Raw genomic sequence first — 23,954 nt, 5'->3', positions numbered from 1 at the left:
CAATACTCGCATGGACCTCTTTCAGCTTCTCTCTGTTTTCTTACTTCTTTGGGTTTTTTTTAGGAATTCAGCGTTACGTGTAATAAACTTTTTTACTACAGAGATATCATGCTTCAATTCCATTATATGTTCAAATATTTATCAATTACTTTTTATTTGGTGGTTTTATCTTACGGTATACCAACTATTTTAAGTTTTTTAATTAATGCCAAATCAAATAATTTTGGTACCGGGTTTGATGCTTCGATTTTTCATATTTCAAATATTATCAATGGAGTTTGGTTTACTTGTGTTTGTTTATAAATAACACTGTTTTGTAGACCTGGCAGAACAGGATTGAGTTTTGTTAAAAAGAACATAAATCAAACAATACCAGCAATGTTGGTAAATTTTTATACATGAATTTAGTATATTTTAGACCGTAATACCTGATAGAACTGGATGTCCTTACCTGCATTATGATCCTCGAGCAAAATTGAGTAAGGCGCTGACTAACTGGAAAGTGTACATCCATTCAAGCAAAAAAACAGGCTTTGTAAATGTATGTATTTTACGACGATACGTATGCCCAAACAGTTTTATATTATGTATCTTTCACTCCCTGGAATATGATTTATTTGTAATATTGTCAGAGGCAACGTTAGATTGAAAAACAAAATCTGTGTTTTTAGCTGTCCTATTAGGTAGAGGAAATGATATCCATCTTAAATCCTCTAGGTAAAATAAATGCATCTAAATTGTATTCGTTATATATATCTTTGTTGTACGATTCACTGTTTCGTATAATCTTCATGCCGTTTGAATACAACGGTTGGGCTCAAGGCAATTCAAGAAGCCGGTTAAATTGTGGTTGTTTCATTTGTCAAGTTTATTCTGAGCTATGTATATTCTATTTATGTTATTTAGTTTGAAATGCATATGCGATTGAATTATTGATAATAACATAATATTGTTCTTTATAATTTCAAATATTTTAATATCATATGGTTTGTTATTGTGTCGTGACTCTGCACCATTGAAAAATCATGGTAACTATAATATAATATAGCAATATATAAGATGATATCATGGGTGACAAGGATCGCATATCCCGAGAATACTAGTAATGGTACTAGACGCTACGTTGATCATTTTGTTTAGGTTTCAGTCTGACTATGAACCTTTTTCGAATTGTGTATTATTGAGAGAATATAATATATTATATACTGTATTATAACATAGAATTATGCCACATATATATTTATACTTGTTTGAAGATGACGTATAATAGCGAGTTCGAATAAAACTTGAATGCAAATAATATATGAACTTTACCCTCACCTTAGTGGAGACATTTCTGTACGAGTAAAAAGTTAAGAAAATGGGTACAAACTAATGTCACCTAAAAATAAAGCAAACAAACTCCGCACAAATATATATGAATGAACTGATACGATCTCATACGCGCTTAAATTAGGAAAACAAGTGGAAGAGTAAAATATTTTTGTCCGTGTAATAATGCACGATTGTAAAATGCCTTTTAATTTGAGAAACGAATCAAAGTCGAAATGCAAGCAAAGTTGAATTGCGAAAGGTATGTTTATGTGGAATTGCTTCATTAAAAAATCAGATGTACAATTAATGACACGAGTTTAAAATGAAAATAGAAAATTATACCTCAGTTTCTCTTCTACACGAAATGGACAGTATGCTGCGGTAGTTGTTCGAGATGTCTTTTTCTGATGAGTCTGGCGGGGAAATATATTTTAAAAAGTTTTGTGCAATGCTCTTTGCACAATTGATTCTTATGTCGGCATATCGATTATTAGTGTAAGATTTTCTTTTTTTTTTCCTGCGAGTCAAACATGAAAATATGTCGATATAAAACAAATAATATTCTCCAATCATCTGACTATAGTAGCAGACAACTTTTCCATTTCTTTTTTGCGATATTTTCCTCTTTTGTTCCAGTAGAGCATGAAAATCATCGTTCAAGTATCAGAACAGTAGATTAAACTGCAAGGGATTTCAGATGTTTAACATAAGGAATTTATATACTCTTGCCTGAAATAAAATATTGTGGAAAGTAACTGCTCATAATTGGCAGTACGTCTGTTTTTCCTATCGGGTGACAGGATCGACGAAGAATACTTTAAAAATCTTTTGCAAATAGCTTTTTATACAAGTGGTACTAATTTGCATATTAGAAATACAGATATACAAATTAAGGCCAATCAGTTGGATTTGTAAACGCCGAGAGAAAACATAGCAAATAAAGAAAAGAGTTAGTACTAATTGCGGCCTTGGTGGAAAATGTTTTGGCAATTTTCCTTTTTTTTTTTCACATACTCATATATCTGTGGCTAATGGAAATTTTGTATGCGTATCTGAAGGCGAAAATGTAATATTTATTTTAGTAATATACTAACATGTGATGTCTTATGTAACTTAGCGAAATATTCCCATCATAAATTATGCAAGATAATGTATTATCTGATCTAGTCATAACATCACATTCTGCGGCATAAGTCACTAATGTGAAAATCATGCATATAAACCCGTTCTTTATTGCATCTCAGAGAGCAATTCTTTTTCTAGAGTGTGTAATATTGTATTTATTTAGTAGTATTTGTAACATTCTTACTGCAATTACGTTTCTTATTTATGCAATAGAACAACGATTTCGGACTTTACATGAAACTTATAGAGTTGTTTATTTGTTCGTCATCGTGATAAAATCTGTTTAGGCATTACCTACTAATTTAGTAGGGGAAAGGGTAGGGAATGCCTTATCAGAACAATACCATCTTACATAAACGTAATATATAAATAAAAATCGATATACTAAATAGCAGCAAATCAATAGGACGGTTTGGCAAGCAAATAATCTTGTCAAAAATAACTGCACATTAAGCGATAGAAAAGACAGTTTACACTAACTTCATAAACGAACGCATGTTAGTCGACAAACTAAACACGATAGATAAAGTGTGATCACATCATATGTCTTAGAAATTGAAACATTAATATTCAAATCATATTTGTTATGTATAAAGATTATAGATGACAAGATTTAACACAGGCCGATGTAGTATTACTATAATTACATTTTATCGTGGAGTTTTGCAGTGCATTTTGTCTCGTAAATACTTTGCTATTCGAAATTAAATGTAACGACAAGCATAATGTGAGTGCATACACGTGATTCTGCAGTATATCAACTTATAGAGTTTGAACACACAACGATCCAGTGTCATAAGTACACATTTTGAGAATGGTTTAGATGCAAGAATCTAAAAAAAAACAGGTAATACAAAAAACTCCAAAGAAAATAATGAACAAGGAAAATTTAGACAAATTAGTAATAATCTTAGCTTATTACTTTACAAGAAACTGTTTTTTCATCGAAAAGTTCTCTTATGACACTACCATGTTCACATGGCAGTGTCTTAAATGATTCGACGTGAGTAAATGTGATATCTAAGGAATTTTTCAGTGATGTATGTTTCTGATTTATTCTAGCTATTTCATGAGTATAACCTAAGTTTATGAAAGATATAAGAGAATATAACAAGGTTTTAAAATGATCATTGGCAACAGCAACACGTGTTTATCCCGTTATATTCTGCGCAATCTATCAAGTTAATCTATTGTACATTAGCTCTTTCGTAATATATACTATTAGAGGAAATATGATACACATTTAGAGTCAATTTTAATACGTGTCTAGTTTCGTATATATTCAATTTAGATATAATTGTAATATAAAAAAAATATTATATTTTAAATAAATCAGCGTATGTTTTTTTAAATTAATCCAGACCAACCATTATTAGTTTCTGAATTTCGAAGAGAAAAAAGAGAATTGGTAATCTGTATTAATCATGTGATATAGTATGTGATATAGTATGAATGTGCAATATATATAGCCACATATCTAGAACACGGAATCATAACCAAACAGTGATACGAGGTGCGTGCAATAAGTAATGACCGGACCCACTTTCCATAGCAGTAGAGCAACGAAAATTAGCACAGTTATTAGTATTTCTCTACATAGAAACCACCCAGAGGTATGCCTTTCTCCCATCGTTTGATGCAGCTCTGGAGACCGTTTGTGTAGAATCCTCAGGTTGGTCCTCCAACCACGACGTGACTTCAGAAATCAAGGTGGCCTCATCTGGGGAACGCTTTCCTTTCAAAAACAATTTCATGGATGGGAAGAGGTGAAAGTAAGAGGGTGCAAGTTCACGAAGGTAGGGGGATGGGGAATGATTTCATAACCACACACTCGTATTTCTGATCTGGCGACATGCGAGATGTGGACCGGGGCGTTGTCCTGCAGGAAGAGGGTACCTTTGCTGATCTTGCCCTGCCTCTTTATCTTTATAGCTTTCCTTAATTTCCTCAAAAGTGAAGCATAATAGGCTCTTGTAATTGTGGTGTCCTTTGCCAGGAAATTTGTCTTCACTACTCCGTCCTGGTCTAAGAAGTCTGTAAGCATTACCTTTCCAGTGGAGGGCTGCACCCTTGCCTTCCTTTGAGGTGGTGAGTCCAAGTGCTTCCATTGCATTTACTGGGCTTTGGTCTCTAGATCATAGTGATTGGCCCAGGTGTCATCCTATGTAATCAGTCTTTTGAAAAACTTTGACTCATTTTCTTGGCGCATCTCCAAATTCATCCTCGAGCACTCGACGCGTTCTCGCTTCTGGAATGGTGTGTGAGCAACCTGGGAATCAATCTGGCACACACCTTATGCATATGCAAATGGGCATAAATGATAGTTTCCACAGACCCTGTACTAATCTTGACATCTTGGACTGTTTGGCGAAAGTAATGCGCCGATCTTCCAAAATGGCAGCCTCAACTTGACGGACATATGCCTTATCAATGGCAAAAGGGGGGGCCAGGTTTGGGAACTGTTTCCACAGACTTCTGGCCATGTTTGAATTCATGATGCCAGCGTTTTACAAGGTCATATGATGGGGCATTATCATCATGAGTTTCTTTCATTTCATCAAAAGTCTCCTGTGGTGTGCGTCCTTTCAAATACAAAAACCGGATCACTGCACGGCATTCAACAAGCTCCATTTCAAACCTGACTCAGTTCAAACACCTCTAAAACAGAAACCAAAATAAGTTCAGAGCTATAATTTGTCATATAAACCGAAGAGATATAAAGAATTGCACATGCAAAATTTCAGCTAGATCAGACAACTGGAAGTGGGTTACAGGCATTACTTATTGCACTCCCCTCGTATGGGACGAGAAATAGACAGTTTCAACCTTAGAAGGCAGTGCCCCTAATAGTGAAAAAAGGCTGAAAAGTAAGAGATAACGAAACACCAAGGTAATGAATGAAAAAATAGATTTAAGGAAGATCTCTATCATTTTAGTAATTATTAAAGCAACTTATATGAGAAAAAGAATTTCGAAAACTACGTTGAAAATGTACTTGGTGTACCTAGTGCTAGAGATATTAAACCACATGTACTTAAGGCGACAGGCAGAAATTATAAAAAGATCTGTTGGTTTGAATATCTCAGCATGTAAATAATTTGTATTTGGTAGCATGTTTTGTCCCCAGCTTGTCCAAATTGATTAGACATTAAAATAGCTATATATTTTTAGATTAGTGACTTCTAAGCAAGGACCTGGTTAAGTATTTTTTAATATTGCCATCTCATTAAGCGTTAATAAATAATTCTCGATTTTTATTATCACTTGAATACATAAGTAAAATGATGGAACGCCAAACGAGAAGGTCATGGGTATAACCTTAAACTACATCAAGAGGTGAGGCCCCAGAGGGCTTTGTGGAGTGTGGAGCCACCCTTAAATTGCCATTGCTCCCAGGTCCATTCTGACCTGGAGTGGTTGTACCTGTTAGAGTCCCAACTATGGGTTGAATAGAAACCGAATTGAAAACAACAAATATATTCTATTAAAAAAAAATCTTCAAAATCTATGGATTCGGCATTAAATAATCTGAAAAGCGTTGATATGCCGTAATGCAAAAACAACCTACCAACCAAACGAGAAATTTCGACTTAACGGAGTTTGCTTGTGCTTGATCATATTTCAAAATTAAAAGATGATAACGGATATACATATGCACTGACGAAAATAAATCTATCGATATAGATTTAAACGTTTTTTAAAGTTAGAAATCAAAAACTAAATAAAATATATTAAACAGCATTTGATATAAATAGACATGTTATAAGCTTGTAGCAACAAACATAATAGATGCGATGTGACAGAGCAATTAAAATGTAAATAGTATTTAAACAATTTTATAATAGATATTCATATCATTACAATTACGTATTACGTTGTTTACATGTGGATCTAATATATATATATATATATATATATATATATATATATATATATATATCCTGGTTTATTATGTAAAACGACAAATAATTACAGTAAGTGAGGACATGAAAATGACAGTAACGCCGCTTACATTGTCGATCCGTATATTGAATTGATGGCCTATAAAAAACGTTAGCCTGATTTTATGGAGATAATAAAAATAAATGAGTAAAAAGAAGGGAACACAAAAAACAATTCTTCGATGGTTGCCAACAGAGCCCAAGAAATAAGTGCAACAGAAATAATAATATTAAGTGAAAAACTCAAGAAAATTGTTATTTTATGCTGTTTCCGCTCGATTTAATACAATGCAATTGATGTTAAACTATAGAAAATGACCATAAAATTAGAATAATGTTTTAATACTTTAAAATGTTTATTTTAATGATTTAGGAGTTCCCGGGATGTTAAATAACTTTTCTTAGATTTTCTAATTTATATAACATAATATCATTTAATAGTGATATGTTTCAGGGGGTAACTTACAAACATTAATTTACAACAACTTTAGCACAGTGTGCCAACAATATTTCTATTTACCCGTTTTATTTAATAAAAACAGAAAGACGTTTCCCAAACCATAGTGAAGAATCGATAAATGCAAGAAATACATGGCCCATGAATAGTTCAATACATCACATAATATACAACGCTGCCCCTAAGCCAACGGAGTCTAATCCATTTATTTCAAATCACAATTTCTGTTAGCTATGATAATTTACTAAGCCTATACAGTTCTAGATTATCCATCCTCGGAGATATTGTCTTTCACCATTCAGAGAAGTTTAGATTAATGCTAATACGTACAGCCAAATTCTTACAGATTTAAAAAGACATTTCTCTAGCTAAAAGAAACAATTACTTTGGACGCTCGCAGTGCAATTTTAATTCCTTATATTTGTCACATTTTCTAGCCATGGGAGGCATTCTTATTTTCAGAAATATGAATTGTAAGTAAAAAATAATCTACTTTTATGATAGATATAATTGGATAATTATGCAACATAGATGAAATGGCTGCGTGGAAAACCATCAGCAACAGCTAGAGATGACTGGCTTGAGAAAAGATTAACAACAGTAGCCGAAAAACGCGCATATGAAAAATTAAGTGTTCTTTTGTGTGTGCGACACTAAAATGATTAAAATTACACCAGATATCCAGGAGATAAAAATAAGCCGACGTTGTAGAAAATGGGCCTATAAATTCGAGAAGGGACCGGCTGTGAAGGAAAAGTGTAAATCGTACAAGTTGAACAATGGTGGGAGACTTTTTAGTGGTGTCGAGACGAAGAAGTAACGGTGATAACATCTTTTGATTAGAAAGAAAATAATAATGCAAACCCTGAGTTTGATTCATTCATTTCTTGTGTTTGTGTTAACGGCTACGTTAGAATGGTTGAGAAATAAAACGAATCGACCTTTATTTATTTTGTTTATATTGCATTTTTTCTATTATTTGAGATGAGTAATTCGCATGTCTATTCATTTATTTATGAACTGTTATCCTAGGCTTCATACTTGATGTTTCATCCCGTTTCGATTAATTTTTCCCTTGGACTTCGTCAAGTGGTTTATCGAAACGGGATATGTATGCTGAGTTTTAGCTGTATCCTCAGTGATTAGTTCCTTCCATAGTGTTTGTCGTTTAACCACGTTTAGACCAACTTACCAGGAATCGCTTTATTTTCAAAGCATTTATGCACTTCGCCATGGGTCTCGACGGGCGATCAAATTTGGATCTTTTTAATCTTATGAATTCAAGTTTTTCGTTCTTATCTGGCTATTCATCATCGTGTCCGTACTGAATGGTTTATTACATTTTTTGGTCTTGTAAACCTTTGAAAGGAGTAAGTTTTATATTGTATTTATTTGCGAACTGTTAGCTGCTGTTTATTATGACTTTTATCAGGGACGGGATAGGAATGCTAAACTTCTATACTATATGCTCAGTTATTACGACCTAAAGAATGCCAGAGGAATAGTCGGTCGGAACGTCATAAAACAACAACTATGAGCACGAGGATAACAGTCCATAAATAAATAAATAAATAAAAATATACAAATTACTCTAAATATTCTAATAAAAAAAACTAATATACCATTCGGTATGGACTCGACGATTGAAGACCAAATAAGAATGAAATAAAATTGATTTAGAAGACTAAAAAATACATCCTCAATAGCTTTTTGCGTCTCGTCGAGCAGTGGATAGGGCGTTAAATCTCTACGGTTCTAGATGAGCATTGTGTGAATATGGCGGTTTCAATCATCCCTAAAGCCGGCCTGATGATTAGATGACCAAAACATGGTTAGACGACAACAACTATAGAAGGCATGTATTACTGAGGATACAATTAAGATAACCAGTATAAGTATCCCGTGGTCGTGAACCACCTGGCGAATGCCTGGGGAATAGTTAGCCGAAACATCGCGAAAGAACACTTATAAAGATAAGCATAACAGTTCGCAAATAAATAAATGAACGTTGAATTTTTTGTTCAAAACAAATATTCAGAATGATAAATGTTCATTTCGTGGACTATACACGTTTTTTAAAGCGTTTTCTATTATGTTTGCTGGTCCAATCTCATCTAGTTCATACTGTGTCTAATCAATTAAATTAAAGTGACAAGGAAAACGATATTCTCCCTGTCAGTCTTGCTAAATTGAGTGTCGCAATCGGCGGCTGATATCGTGTCTAGTCAGATTTCGTTCGCCTCACGAAAAGACAGGAAAATAGTTAATAAAGCGAGGCGAAGATTTGATAAAGTATCTTCGTCTAAGGTCCATATCGGATTCTGATAAAATGAGGAAATTAAGCGTTTCAGACTTGATAAGTGATGATAACAAGATAACCTGTCCCGAATCGGCATTAACCTATTACACAAGCGAAATGCATGAATACTTGAATAAAATAGACCCCTTCTTACAACAGTTTTGCAGAAAAAAAATACACGTGTACCAGAGTGTTCATACAATTTTCAGATCGCTAGTGATATATGGAATATCAATTGTCAAAAATGAGTAGACTTCTGATAACGAAATTTCAACAAACATTCGAATGACATATTTTTCATTTTCCTATTTTTATGGTTAAATGCTGACATAGAGGTCATAAAATACTAGCATGCGAATACCAAACAATTATCTGTCGGAAAATACAATGGCTTTACTAGAACTAGTATTAAATTTATCGTTTCGGCCTTTTATTTGTAGAAATGTAATCAAAGGAATAACTCGATATAATCTAAAATGAAAGCAGAAGTTAATCTGAGACGGGAAATATAATAAGCAGATAATTATAATAATAATAATAATAATAATAATAATAATAATAATAATAATAATAATAATAATAATAATAATAATAATAACTGGAGCAAAAGCTGACTCGATAAGAACCAACCATATCAAAGTAAGGATGGATAAAACACAAGAAAACAATAAATGCAGACTATGTGGACAAAGACATGAAACGATAAACCATATAGTAAGTGAATGCAGCAAACTGGCTCAAAAAGAATACAAAAACAGGCATGACCAAGTGGGGAGGGCGCTGCACTGGGAATTGTGTAAACGGTTGCATTTTGAGCGTACAGATAAATGGTACAAGCATAGACCCGCAACAGCACTCGAAAACGAGAACCACAAAATCCTATGGGGCATGGACATACAGACGGACACTCCCATCCAAGCAAGAAGACCAGATGTCGTAATAAGTTACAAGAAAGAGAAATCCGGTCAAATCGTAGACTTTGCTGTCCCAGCTGACAACAGGATTAGTATGAAAGAAAAGGAGAAACGAAGCAAATACACAGAACTAGCCGGAGAGTTAAAAGGGATTTGGATGGTGAAGAAAATCAAAATAGTACCGATAATAGTAGGAGCACTAGGGACAATTCCGAAAAAACCTGGAAAAAAAGAATGGCAGAAATTGGAATCAGAGGAATGGCTGCAAAAACACAACGCCTACCGATAAGGAAAACGGCTGAAATATTAAGGAAAAGCCTTGAATGCGGAGAATAACACAAGATAATATAACGAAGAAGCGTTACAGGGAATGAAGAACACCGAAGCTGCAGATCTACAGCCTCTACACCCCATCAGGCATCCCTCCATTGTTTCACCACCGTTTCCCCCAATAGGAATGTGATTGATACCAAAGAGCCTAGAAGGGTCAAGGAGGATGGAAAGACCGAGGAGGGAGCACTGGCTAGACCTCCGCTGAACAAGTGCAAAGAGAACTGGGATCTTGGGGAGGCTTAGTGCCACTCAAATTCTAGTATGAACCAATGGCCACTGCCAGCGAGAAATTAATGGTAAGAGGATGTTGCGATGGTGCAAATTTAGTTGTAAATGCTATCGTAGGAGGAGGAGAGAGCTGGACGTCTAGGGAGACTTGTTGTCACTCAGCTTCCAGAGAACACCACAGGTCTCCAATCAGATCGTTTGCTGACTTGTGTGAAAGTTTCATGTGAGCCAATGATGATGATAATGATGATGATGATGATAAGAAGAAGAAGAAAAAGAAGAAGAAAGAAAGTTGTAAAAATATCCCAAAAATAAAAATGGTACAGCCATGTAGTGAAACGAAATGAGATTCGTGTCATCAAAAATGCTGTTGAAGTTTTGAAAATTGTGAAAGAAAAATCAATTATTTTTGAAGTATTAATATCAAAAGAGTTAAACTTGTGCGATGTAATTGTGGAACCTTAAATATATTGACCTATTTAAAAATGCCGATGAAATAAAGATAAAATAGAAAATGAATATGCATATATCTATATATGTGCGTGTGTGTATGTGTAACCATTTATGTACATATACACGTTTATGTTTTCATTTTATGTACGTATACACGTTTATATATTTTCAAATATATAGACATACACATATTATCACGAGTCTACTGTACCTAGTATCTAAGAGTTGACATCGCTTATACACATGCTTTTATGTGTGTAAATGGTAATGTGCGTTTTTTGCTTCTACATAATTTATTCTGCAAGCAAATATACATATGCAAACATCCACTGTTTCTGGTAATTGATAAAAAGTTATAGCTTTCCCTAACAGGTGTCTATTATATCATTAGTAGCCGTCGGCAAAACGCCATATGTCTAGACTCTTTAATAATTATTGTCTTTTATCGGAGATGTTTACCTACTCTTATATACTTGTACCACGCACTTATGCATAATATGTTTTATGGTTTTTGTGGGCCTGAAACCAAGAAAACATTCGTCGTCTTCCCAATATTCGAGTGTCATTTAAATACGTACCGGCTCCAGTCCTACGAATTCGCTGAACAATAAAAACATGAAGTAAACATTTTATCGATTCCTCTAGACATAGACATCGTTGAGTGACATAAAACTGTTTCAATTAAATGCTAGCTTAGAAAAGTTGTTTTTAACAATGTGAACTAGTCTATGTAGTCTCTGCAATGATATAATATTAATCATTTCTTCTATTACAGTCAAATTGGTCTATTTTCAATGCATAGAGTATTTAAATTCAACAAAATTTGGAGTCGACAAAGCAGGTACAAATGTATAAATAACGCATTCAGAATCCCCTACCATAATGAACAGTAATTCCACTTTGAATACCAATGGAATAATGCGAGACATGGTTATCAGCTAGATTTTAATAAATAATAGAATGTTCTTCGGTTCTGCATTAATAATATTTTATAGAACTTTATGGAGTGGTCAAGAACCCAATACAAGAGAGGGAGGATGGTCTTTATTAAAGACTAGCAAACCCTCTTGGCTTTGCTCAGTATCATATAATAATACAATGAGAAAAATGAAATCTGAACATATCTGTTATTCTTAGGAGAGTGGAATTGTTTTATGTCTATATATCATTTGCTATCTCGAGCAAAAGAATATTTTACCTAACCTAGGACGTGAATTACACAAATTATGTATGAAATAGTTTTAACTTTCGTATGACATGTGACTAACAGCACGAATATTAAATCATTTTACAATTCCTAGAACGGATAATGTACAACACATATATTAAATAATTTTCTCACCCTCTGGCGGGTAATGTAAATATATATCTGAAACAATTTAACACACGCTCGAGAGGTATAGTACAACATATATGAATTAATTTGTCTTCCTACCAAGGCCATCATAATTTTAAGAAAAACGAATTCACTTTTAAATCATTAGAATTTCCAACTGAATACATGAATACATTGTCGTGGTTTGTTATTAGGTAACGCTTGCTTCAACAGATAATTCGTCATTACTGCGTTGCTTTTCCCACCAGAAACACCACTGCAACTATAATTTTAAGCGAAATTATGTAATTTCTAGAATAGGACTCAGCAGATTTTCCAAATAAATATGTAAATATTATTTCAGCATAGTCCGTATTCTGTACGCTAGTTTCTTATTTGATAGGTTGTTAGGTGAAAGTACAGAATAGTTCACAAAACGACCCTCCATCCCCATATTAAGAATGACTTTCTAAATTATAACGTTATAATTTCAGCATGGTCCGTATTTCATATGTCAGTTTTTTTTATTTATTAAATTGTTAGGTGAAAGTACAGAATAGTAAAAAAGATACACCCAGATTAAGAATGGTTTCTAATTAACGTTATTAATTCAGCATAGTCTGTATTCCGTATGTCAGTTTCCCCCTGTCTTAAAAAATATATATGAAATAAACTATATATGAGATCGTAAAGTTCTACAACCACTTCCGCGACTGATTCCATATCACCCAATCTCTCTTAAAAATAGATAAAAATACACTTTGAGATCATAAACTACCTCGGTCATTTCCGGGACTGACTCCATATCACCCTCTCTCTTAAAAATAAATATGAAATAAAGGACATTTTAGATCATAAAGTACGTCAGCCATTTCTGGGACTGACTTCATATCCCCCGTCTCTTATAAATATATATGAAATAAAGTAATTTTGAGATCGTACACTGTTTCAGCAATTTCTTAGACTGACACCATATACCCCCTCCTTACTGGTAAAAATATATGTGAAATAAAGTAATTTTGAGATCGAAAACTGCTTCAGCCAATTTCGGGCCTAACTTCGTCCCCTGGCTAGAGAAACAATCCTAGAAACGGACGATCAAGCCTTTATGTGCTTTAGACTAAACATACAACACAACATTACCTACTTTTATTTCCTCTACCACTCTCCCTCGACCCAGGACTGCACCATAATAAACTAAGTCTCTGACAGTATAGACACATCACTCTCCCTCGACACTAGCGCACAAAAATATGTATTTGGTGACTTTAATGTTCACCACAAAAACTGGCTTGGATTCTCAACTCACACAGATGCAGCGGGCGGCATAACACATAGCTTCGCTATATCTCACTCCCTATCACAAATGGTTACGTTTCCAACCCGTTTCCCTGACCAGCAAAAACAACAAGCATCACTTCTAGATCTGTTTCTGACTACACTTCCCGAGGATTGTACAACAAATGCTGACAGCCCACTCGAGAACGCTGATCATGCAGTGATAATGGTAGAAATCGCCCTAAATTCTAGACCCAAAACTGAAGAGCCAGTGCTCAAAACAACGAGATATTATAAAAGCGCTGACTGGGAAGCCATCAGAGATTTTATCAGAGATGCCCCATGGGGAAATATTTTTTCTCTTCCTGCTGAACAGTGCGCAAATGAGACCACTGAATGGTTCAAAACAGCAATGGAAGCACATGTTCCCATGCGGAAATTTTATAGCAAGCCCCACTCTCCCCAATGGTTTACTCCGACTTGCGCAACTGTCATTGCTCAAAGGCAGCATGCATACCGCAGATTTAACCGACATAAGTCCAGTTCAAACAACCAGAAATATATAGAATCTAGAAGTAACGTTAAGAAAGAAATAACGACAACCAAGATAGAATTTACTGAAACCAAAGTGGTGGTGATGCTTGGGAGAATGAACAGGCACGAATTCATCACACCCCTAAAAAAGAAGATTTGGTAATTCCTGGCGGCCTTCACAGTACTTGTAAAAGCAACAGAATCGTGCTTGTCCCCCCACCATCATCTACACATGACGCGACTTCCGGAAAACCACTCAGCAGTTTTTCGAAATACATGATGTCATTATAAATTGTTTGTATTTTTTAATATACGTACTATACTGTACAAGCACCTTATTTAAAATTCATGCTACTCAAAAAATATATATTTCAAAGTGCAGTTAGTGATTAGACAACACTTGCTTTAGAATAAACTAATACATAAATTGGACTGAGAAACGCATAATTAATGTAAACAAAAATAGAGCTAATACATGTCAGTTTCTTATTTAATAAATTGTTAGGTGAAAGTACAGAATAGTTTAAATAATGACTCCCCCCTCTCAATATAAAGAATGAATTTCTCAATAATAATGTTATTATTACAGAACGGTCGGTATTCCATGTGTCACTCTCCCCCGTCTTAAACATGTGTATGACATAAAGTAAATATGAGATTGTAAAAATGATATATAGGTTTGTTTTCATATTTACAAATTTCAAACCGCGTGTAAAATTTACTTATGATAACATTGTTTTTTAATACAATGACATAAAAAAATGCGTTGGTGTCATCAGTTAAAATTGAAATACATTTTTAAAAAACAGACATCATTCCAGACGGAGAAAAAAAACGAATGCACGCACATGCGCATACACAACCAAAATGTCAGCTAATGTCTAATGAACATGTAAATTTGCCGATGATATATGCGATATACATGCATGTAAGCAAATATATTATTCTCTATAAAATACTCTTGGTGCATAAATAATGTGTCCTGAGAATTACAGTGCTCTGTGACCAATAGTTTAAGAGTTTACCTGTTAGGTCGTGTTTATTTATGAAGAAGATTACCGAATCCAAGACAGTTTACGTTTTTAAAGAAATTTAATTTTTGGCAAGTGCCAACGTGTTAACACCACGGTATATACTAGTATTTAAAACACATATAATCTTACCTACAACTTCACGCAATATATAAAAGATCTATAAGATACTATTCAAGCATCTTTTTTACAGACTAATTAAAGTGTATTAAAGTTTATGAGCCTTATTCATATAAATAGATTGTATGCACATGTGCACAGTTTTATCGTGACTGATATATTTTACGCAACTCTTGTAGAGTGGCATTGACATTTACATGTCCAGGAAATTCGGATGTAAAGGAATTTTAATATTGATATTAGAAAAGATATGGAATACGTATCACTATACTTTTTTATATGTATGTTAAATTATTACAACATTTTTCGTAATATGTTATGAGTAGGACTGTGACAACAGCATATTTATTCCATTGTGTTGTCCCTTGGGTATATATCCGTTAATACTTTATATGTTTTAAAAATAGGTGGATGCGGTTCTCGGTTGATTCAGTGTGTCTGTGTCAGATAGATGACCGACAGTCAAAAGAATCAAAGGAATATTCTGTTGTCACAGCCCTAGTTATGAAAGATGTCAGTTTAATGCACTTAACATGAAGTAGACCATTACTATACGTTAAAATCAATTATGGAATGGATTATATCTAATACATCTAATAGCAGGGCAACCTTAGGATTATTACTACATATTATTTATCTATATATCTATAAAAGTGAAACTGTCCGTCTTCCTGCCTGTGTACATTTCCGGATAAAATAACTGTCAGTTTTCAGTCTACAGATTCGAAATTAGATATACAGTGTATTGAGATTTGGTAATTTTTTGTAATCCGTTATCGGCCAGAAATTGGGCTGTTAAGGGGTCAAAGTTCAACGATTTGATCTTTAAGAACTCCACCAAACTTCTCCGACAATCTTGGGTATAAACAATTGATATTTTAGATATAGTTTCCTTGGACATGGATCTAACTTAATAACTTGAGCCCAAAAGAATAAATTGTAAGGGGTCATAATAGAGGTCAAATAAAAAAATGTGACGCCTGCAGTCTCTACCGAATTACTCATACATTTTCTGGTCTAAACATTTGGAATTTTATATAAAGGGTATTCAGAGATAGGGCAAGATTTTAATCAGTTTGTGTCGAAAATTTGAGCTACCAATATATAAATGTATGTATGTATGTTTGCATGTCTGCCTAAAACTTTCGACCGAGGCGACAGATTTTCACAAGATCAGTATCATTTTGAAGCTCGACCCTTCAAACGACAAATGCCGAAAAATTGGCTAAAAACATTAATTTCTTTACCCTCAACTGGGCACTTATCTGCAGGGAGGGCTCGCTTATTTCACCGATATATTCGTCCCCTCTTTTCGATTTTCTAGCCTTAATTTAAACCTACGCCACTTCCGATTTGGCAGTTGCCGTAACAGCAAATACGCTACGTTTTCCCCGTTCTTTTCCTCCTTCGCGGTACGGGTTTGGGACTGCCTTCGTACTACCACTTTTTTGTTATTTTTGTTCAACACACACCGCCAAACACCCGGAAAACGGCGGGCACCCATGTCTAACATCTAACATATATTTGTTTTCTTAAATGTATTATTATAGCCTTACAACTACCCATCCATACCCACGTCGTAACTTACTCCTTTAACTCACCTCCGGACCTTCAATCGCCTCACTAAATTAAAATTCTAGTGCATGACGCCCCATGCTATCCACTCTGCAACCTTCATTAATCCTCATAACACCACGTTATACCATGGTCTTCTCATGAGTAATGTTGGAATAACCGTTACTTTTGTTCACTCCTGCTTAGATTACACCCTTTCAACTTAGGTCATCATCATAATATTTCTCCTGAAATTACACACCGTCTGAAATTTCTGTTCTCATCTGCCAATAAAATACCCCTGCATAGATTATATGGATCTTACATACCGATAAAATAGAACTACAATTCATCCACCCTATACCTCACCCTTAGCCTTAAAAATTAATCTACCTACATTTAAGGCTATGATAGAAACCCTATACACATTTTTGCATTACACATTATATAAGACGCTCCTTCTTATCTTAGAGTTCGACATAACTCCCCTTAACATAATCTTTAATTTTATTGAATTTTTCCTTCTGATGAATCCCACGCTAGACGTCGCATGCCCATTATGTTCCCTAGCATCTTCCCTACTCTTCTGAGGAGAAGGATTAGGCTTCAAACTCACTTGGCATAAAGAGTCCCCGCTATCCTTCAACTAAATGTTTGTATACACTTAATGAATAAATGCATCATTCTATATTTACCAATATATAGTTTTTGTGACTTCATTTTCTATTCTTATTGTTTTACTATATAAGCTCCAATGAAACTTGTTGAGATTTATATTATCCCTAGAAGTCTCCTCTTATAGAATTAAACTTACTCTCAGTTTCTAACTCACTAAGCTATATATATATATATATATATATATATATATATATATATATATATATTTATATATATGTGTGTGTGTGTGTGTGTGTATGTATGCACGTGGGTGTGTTATGTTACAGCAAAGAATATGAGGAAATAGTTCGTAATTAGATTATATATATATATATATATATATATATATATTGTTTACTATCCTGAAAAATAGAAATCAAAACCAACAATTAAACTAGAGTATTATGTAAATAGCCTTTTAGAGTGCAGCATTGGTCATAATTTTATTGTTTTCTTCTATAATCATTGTCCCAGTTATCAACCAAAATACGGGTAAACCGGACAGCTGAACATGACACGCCGTTCTTTGTTGTTATGAATAAATTGAATAATAACGTATTATATATTACATATAAATATAATTTAGGCTGTCTTATTTTATCGATCAATAAATTAAACACTTTTTTGAAGTAATCTGTTACAGTACATAAAAGTGAGTGCTTAAATGAGTGGTTAAAAGTTTAGCAGGACAGGTGGCCAGCTTTGCCTGATCGTAAAATACGCTAAACATGATGTTAATTAACATAAAAATGCTCATCTCAAAATAAAAACAAATTCCAATTAAGGAATAATATATATATATACCAATCGGTACGGACCCGACTATGGAAGATCAGATAATGAATAAATGTGGATTTATAAGATCAAAGAATCCAACCTTGATCGCCCTTCGGGGCCCGTGGCGCAGTTGATAGAGACGTTGAATCTCTACGGTTCCAGATGAACATTGTCTGAAGATAGCGGTTTCAATCCCACCCAAAGCGTGCCAGAGGTAATTGGTCAAAAATGTGGTGAGACGACGACAACTACGGATGGCAGTGATGGCTGAGAATGCAGTTAGGAGATTCGAAGTTCCTATCCGTCGCGGTTACCACCTGACGAAGGCCAGAGGAAATTGGCCGAAACGTTGTGAACCAATAAAAAAACAAACAAACAACAACTAATAAAGATGAGACTAATAGTCCGAAATAAAAATAAAATTAACATAAAAATGCTCATCTCAAAATAAAAACAAATTCCAATTAAGGAATAATATATATATATAGCTAAACATGATGTTTACATTTTTCCAGATTTCGTATGTATCCTTCTAGAGTCGTTATTAAAAAAAGTATTTGGAGGATATCAGCTAGAATCCAAACCAAAAGCAAAACTCTGTCATTCAAAGCTGACGATTTAACGACTTTAACAATGAGACACCTATATTAACTGAATGAATGAAAACTAAGAACTATACAAAATATAACGATTTTGAAAAAAATATTGACCCCATATTTGCGACTTTCAACACCGACCACATCTAAAAAAACAACCCAGCCCATAATTTCATTTGAGGCCGCTAGCACTGCTGTTCGATTTTACTTGTGGGAGAGATAGAGGTTGAAAATATGGAGAGAGAGAGAGAGAGAGAGATAGAGAAAGAGAGAGAGCGAGATGCATAGTGAATTTTATAAATTGGATTTCCAAAAAATAGACATTGTTGTCTCGACATATTTTTTTTTAAGTAGAACTAGAAAATGAACATGATTTACATTAAAACAAATGATAAATATTTTAATGTATTAAATTTTCGGTGATTTATTCTGAACTTTGCAATGTTCAAGGAATGTAAGATTAAAGAAACTGTTTATAATCAAAATTTATAAAGAAAAGTAAATCTGAAAAAAATAATGATATTTTCATTTCATGTCCTAAGTAAAAGAATAGCTTTATTCTACGTGCTTTTACATAAAAATAAAACACATTTTTATAGAAAATGAGAAACAAAAAATCAACGAGATGAATAATTCAATTGAATATTGCAACGATGAAAAGGCAGAACATTTGAATGCAGCAAATTGGAGAAATGAAAAATACAAAAAGAAAAAAAATACTATAAATGCAAAACGATTTTTGGAATACGTCATTCATTTTTACTTCCAAAATTAAGACGTTTGTGGAGCAGATGGTTTGTTGAACCAATGAATTAGATCTGTGATAATCGACATGGGCAAACAAAGGATAACGAGCAAGAAGGACGCTACCAACACAAAATCACACACGTAAAATTATTTATAAATGTAATATTATTGATTGTCTATCAACTGAATAACTTCATATTACAGATGTGTGCAATGTAAATTATGTAGCATTGCCAACCTAAATTGACTGTTAATCGTATTTTTCTATCACCTCTAACGAATTGTTAAGCTTTAGATGTAAAAACATGTATTTAAAAAAGCAATGCAATATTGAATCATTTTGTATTCCAACACATTTTACTCCTATGTATATTCGTTTATCATTGTCTTCATATAGTTTTCATCATTTTTAAATAAATACAATTATCTTAATATATATATATATATATATATATATATATATATATATATATTATTTTGCCTTCAAGTTTGCAGTGATAATTGTGATTGAAACTAAAGTAAGCGTATTTTTTATTATGGGGGGTAAAATACATGTTTACATTCGTTCATTTTTTTGTTATAGGCTTATCCACGTTGCCCTTGGTGAAAATGATTAGTATACAGGTGTGTGTCAAACGGAACTTCATGTCAATCCAGACAACGCTGGATCCCCATGCTAGTAAAAATATATTTCCGCGTACATAAAATAAGTTTCGATAGCACAGTCTATGTGATTACGTAAATATGGTCATTAAGAAATAATAACGATGTACTAGGTAAGTAGCCTTACTTGCCCGGCTGTTGTTCTGTGTAACTAACGACCTACAAACCAAAGGTTAATTTTTCCTATAAAGGAATTTATATGTAAAACAATATTCGATCTGTGTTTTAGTCAGTTATAAATAGCTAGTAAGGGATCCAAATAGGGAAAATGAACTTTGTTAGCGTAAGCCGACTAAGTATGTTATTTTTATGTACGCGGAAATATATATTTACTAGCATAGCTACCCAGCGTTGCCTGGGTTGACATGGAGTTCCGTTTGAAACATACCTGCATACTAATCATTTTAATCATAGGCAACGAGGATATCCCCACAACAAAATAAAAGACGGATGAAAACATATAATGTAATCACCCCAAAAGAAAAGAAGTATGTGATACTCTCTCCACACGATATTTTGGCAGAAGGGCTACAAAAAGAGGAAACTATTCACCATATATTCAGCACTGGAGAGAACCCGCTCCCCAAAAATAATTAAAAATAAATTGTTTCAATGTATCAATAAAAATAGCAGCGAATGCCCGTGCGATCGCCAAAAAGAAAAAGAAAAAAGGTCTACCAAAAATTAATCCCAAAAACCATTAAATTAAATTTGTCATCATTATATATTTCTAATGTACCCCCCTCCAAAAAAAATTTAATTTGTCATATTTTGGGTTTTTTTCTGTTTATAAAATTGTTAGATGAAAGTACAAAATGGTCTTTAAATTTATGGTCATTTTTGTTTCAAATGTAGTTCCAGCCCCACCACAAAAACAACAAAAAAATGTAGTTGTCATGTTTTGCCCCCTCGATCGCAAAAGTTGAAAAATGCTAGAGATGACATGTATCGTTGAACGCTTTTTGGCCAAAAATGGGAGCTCATTTTACGTAAAAGTTATATAGAAAAGTGTTCCCCTACGCTAAAATGTTAATTTTCTGTTTTTTACAAAATTTCTTCTTTCATATTATATGTGAAGACTGTTTAAATGTGTTCGACCCTCCAAAAGGTAGGTCTTAATTTTTTTAGGGGTTAAACGATGCTGGGTCACGTCGTAAAAATTGACCATTTTTAATTTAAGATATTAAATTAATTGTTAGGAAAATCTGATTCACAGGTAATAAAACTCACTTGCTATAATATAATTATTATAATATACCCTGGGCAACACCGATTAAATTTTATAAATAAAAAATGGATCAGATTATGTATTGAATGGTGGATTTTGCTCACATGGAAGATTGGCCTTGTGTCTGACTAACTCTGCTCTCGTGGGGATGCAAGTAAATGAGGACATTAGTTTTAATTATTTTTTCTAACAAATAAAAATGTTACTTAAAAATTAAGAATAAGCGAACAAAATTTCCTCCGAATTAAAAATAAAAATAATAATTCAGTTTAGAAGAATATTTCGAAATGAAAACACATCTATTACAGAAAATAGTTAAGAACGTGCTCCGTTTTAAAAAAAATCAATTAAACTGTCACAGTTATTTCCCCGCTGGTTTTCTTGATTGAAAATTTAACGCTTTCAGATTTCAGCTAAAATAAATCAATCAAATATAAATTAAATTAAAACAAACAAAAAATATTTTTGTTTAATTAGTACAGTTCAAATGAAGCTATTATGTTGAATAAGTAATATCGTCGAGTTCATCATTTAACTAGATTTAATTTTATATGATATGCTTATGACCGTAACTCAATCAATGTAGATGTGGTTTAAAGAATGGTATATATAGAAATTATGTATAAAATATAATGTCTCCTTTGACAGAAGTATCCTATCATGGGAGTAAGTATTTCTTGACCAGGAGAGGTATACACACATATGGCCTTTATATTTCTTTGGTCATTGAGAGTTGTACATGCAGACAGACACGAACGCTACTACTTGTTATGTATGTGTATATATATATATATATATATATATATATATATATATATATATATGAAATAAAATGGAGGTGGAAGGACCTGGATACTCAACGTTTCGCCCGATTTATACGGGCTTCTTAAAGAGGGATGGTCATTCTTTAAGAAGCCCGCATGAATCGGACGAAACGTTGAGTATCCAGGTCCTTCCACCTCCATTTTATTTCATATCGTCGGATTTAATCCAGCTCAACAATCATATATATATATATATATATATATATAGATAGATAGATAGATAGATATTACTGACTTAGGTTTTTTTAAGGTTTTTATTCGTCCATTGTCTTACAACAGATAGGGACGAATGTTTTGGTCTGGATTCAAGCTGTTAACAACCGCTGAATTTGTTTTTACTTTTAAAATAACCGCTATATGTTAGATAGAGTATATTAATTAATAAACTATGAAATATATAATATAAATTCGAAATTAGCATGAATAAAAATACAATATTTAAGCGTTTTTCACTACCACCCACTTTGCCTTTTTTTTTATATATATATATATATATATATATATATATTAAGTAATGTGATTTATAATTTAAAAATTTAAAAAATTTTTAAAAATTGAAAAACAAAATTTAATTAAATTAAAAATCAGTTTCATAAGAAGGAACAACAACAAAGTCAATTATCTGTACGATCGTTTCGGAAATCCGTGCTTTTTATTTGTGGTATACATGAAGTCACGTAGAACAATTATGCATAGTTTTTTTGGTAAGCACGGTCTCCTCATCAGCAAATTTAGGAGAATTGTTATTGAATTGAAAAGACACCAAGGTTTATTTTTGGTGTCTTTTCAATTCAATAAAAATCCTCCTAAATTTGCTGATGAGGAGACCGTGCTTACCAAAAAAAAACTATGTATAATTGTTCTACGTGACTTCATGTATACCACAAATAAAAAGCACGGATTTCCGAAACGATCGTACAGATAATTGACTTTGTTGTTGTTCCTTCTTATGAAACTGATTTTTAATTTAATTAAATTTTGATTTTTAATTTTAAATTTTTTTTTAAATTTTTAAATTATAAATCACATTACTTAATATTGAATTAGCTCTATGACATTTAACTATCGAGCTTATTATATATCAAAATTACAACGAGCATTTCCTGTATTTTAATTAAACTAGTAATTTCACTATTATATTAAAATACACTTAGCTCTTTAGACTATTATTCTAATCTCCTTTAAATTATATATATATATATATATATATATATATATAATGAAATCTTTCACCCCAGAAACAATTGAAATCCTCAAACTAGCACCCCAAAACAAGGTTATCATAGAAGATATAATTATGTATTACCTTGTGTGTGGGTGTGTGTGTGTGCATGCGTGTGTTTGTGTGTGTGTGTGTATTCGGATTACTAAAGTCTAAACTTTCGTATGATATTCATGAGAAAATATTTAGGCATACAGATTTGTTTTGATGTATGTCAACATAGTTTACATAGTTTGATCTGTTTCCACTTACGTGGACAAAATGTATTATCTTTAACATTTTATGTGTATAATTGATAAATAGTGGATTTTACAAAACCCACTAAGGCACGCACACACACACAC

This window comes from Euprymna scolopes, chromosome 5 (assembly GCF_053919585.1).
Source record: "Euprymna scolopes isolate OS-2025 chromosome 5, ASM5391958v1, whole genome shotgun sequence".
Classification (NCBI taxonomy): Eukaryota; Metazoa; Mollusca; class Cephalopoda; order Sepiida; family Sepiolidae; genus Euprymna; species Euprymna scolopes.
This window is presented reverse-complemented; position numbering follows the sequence as displayed.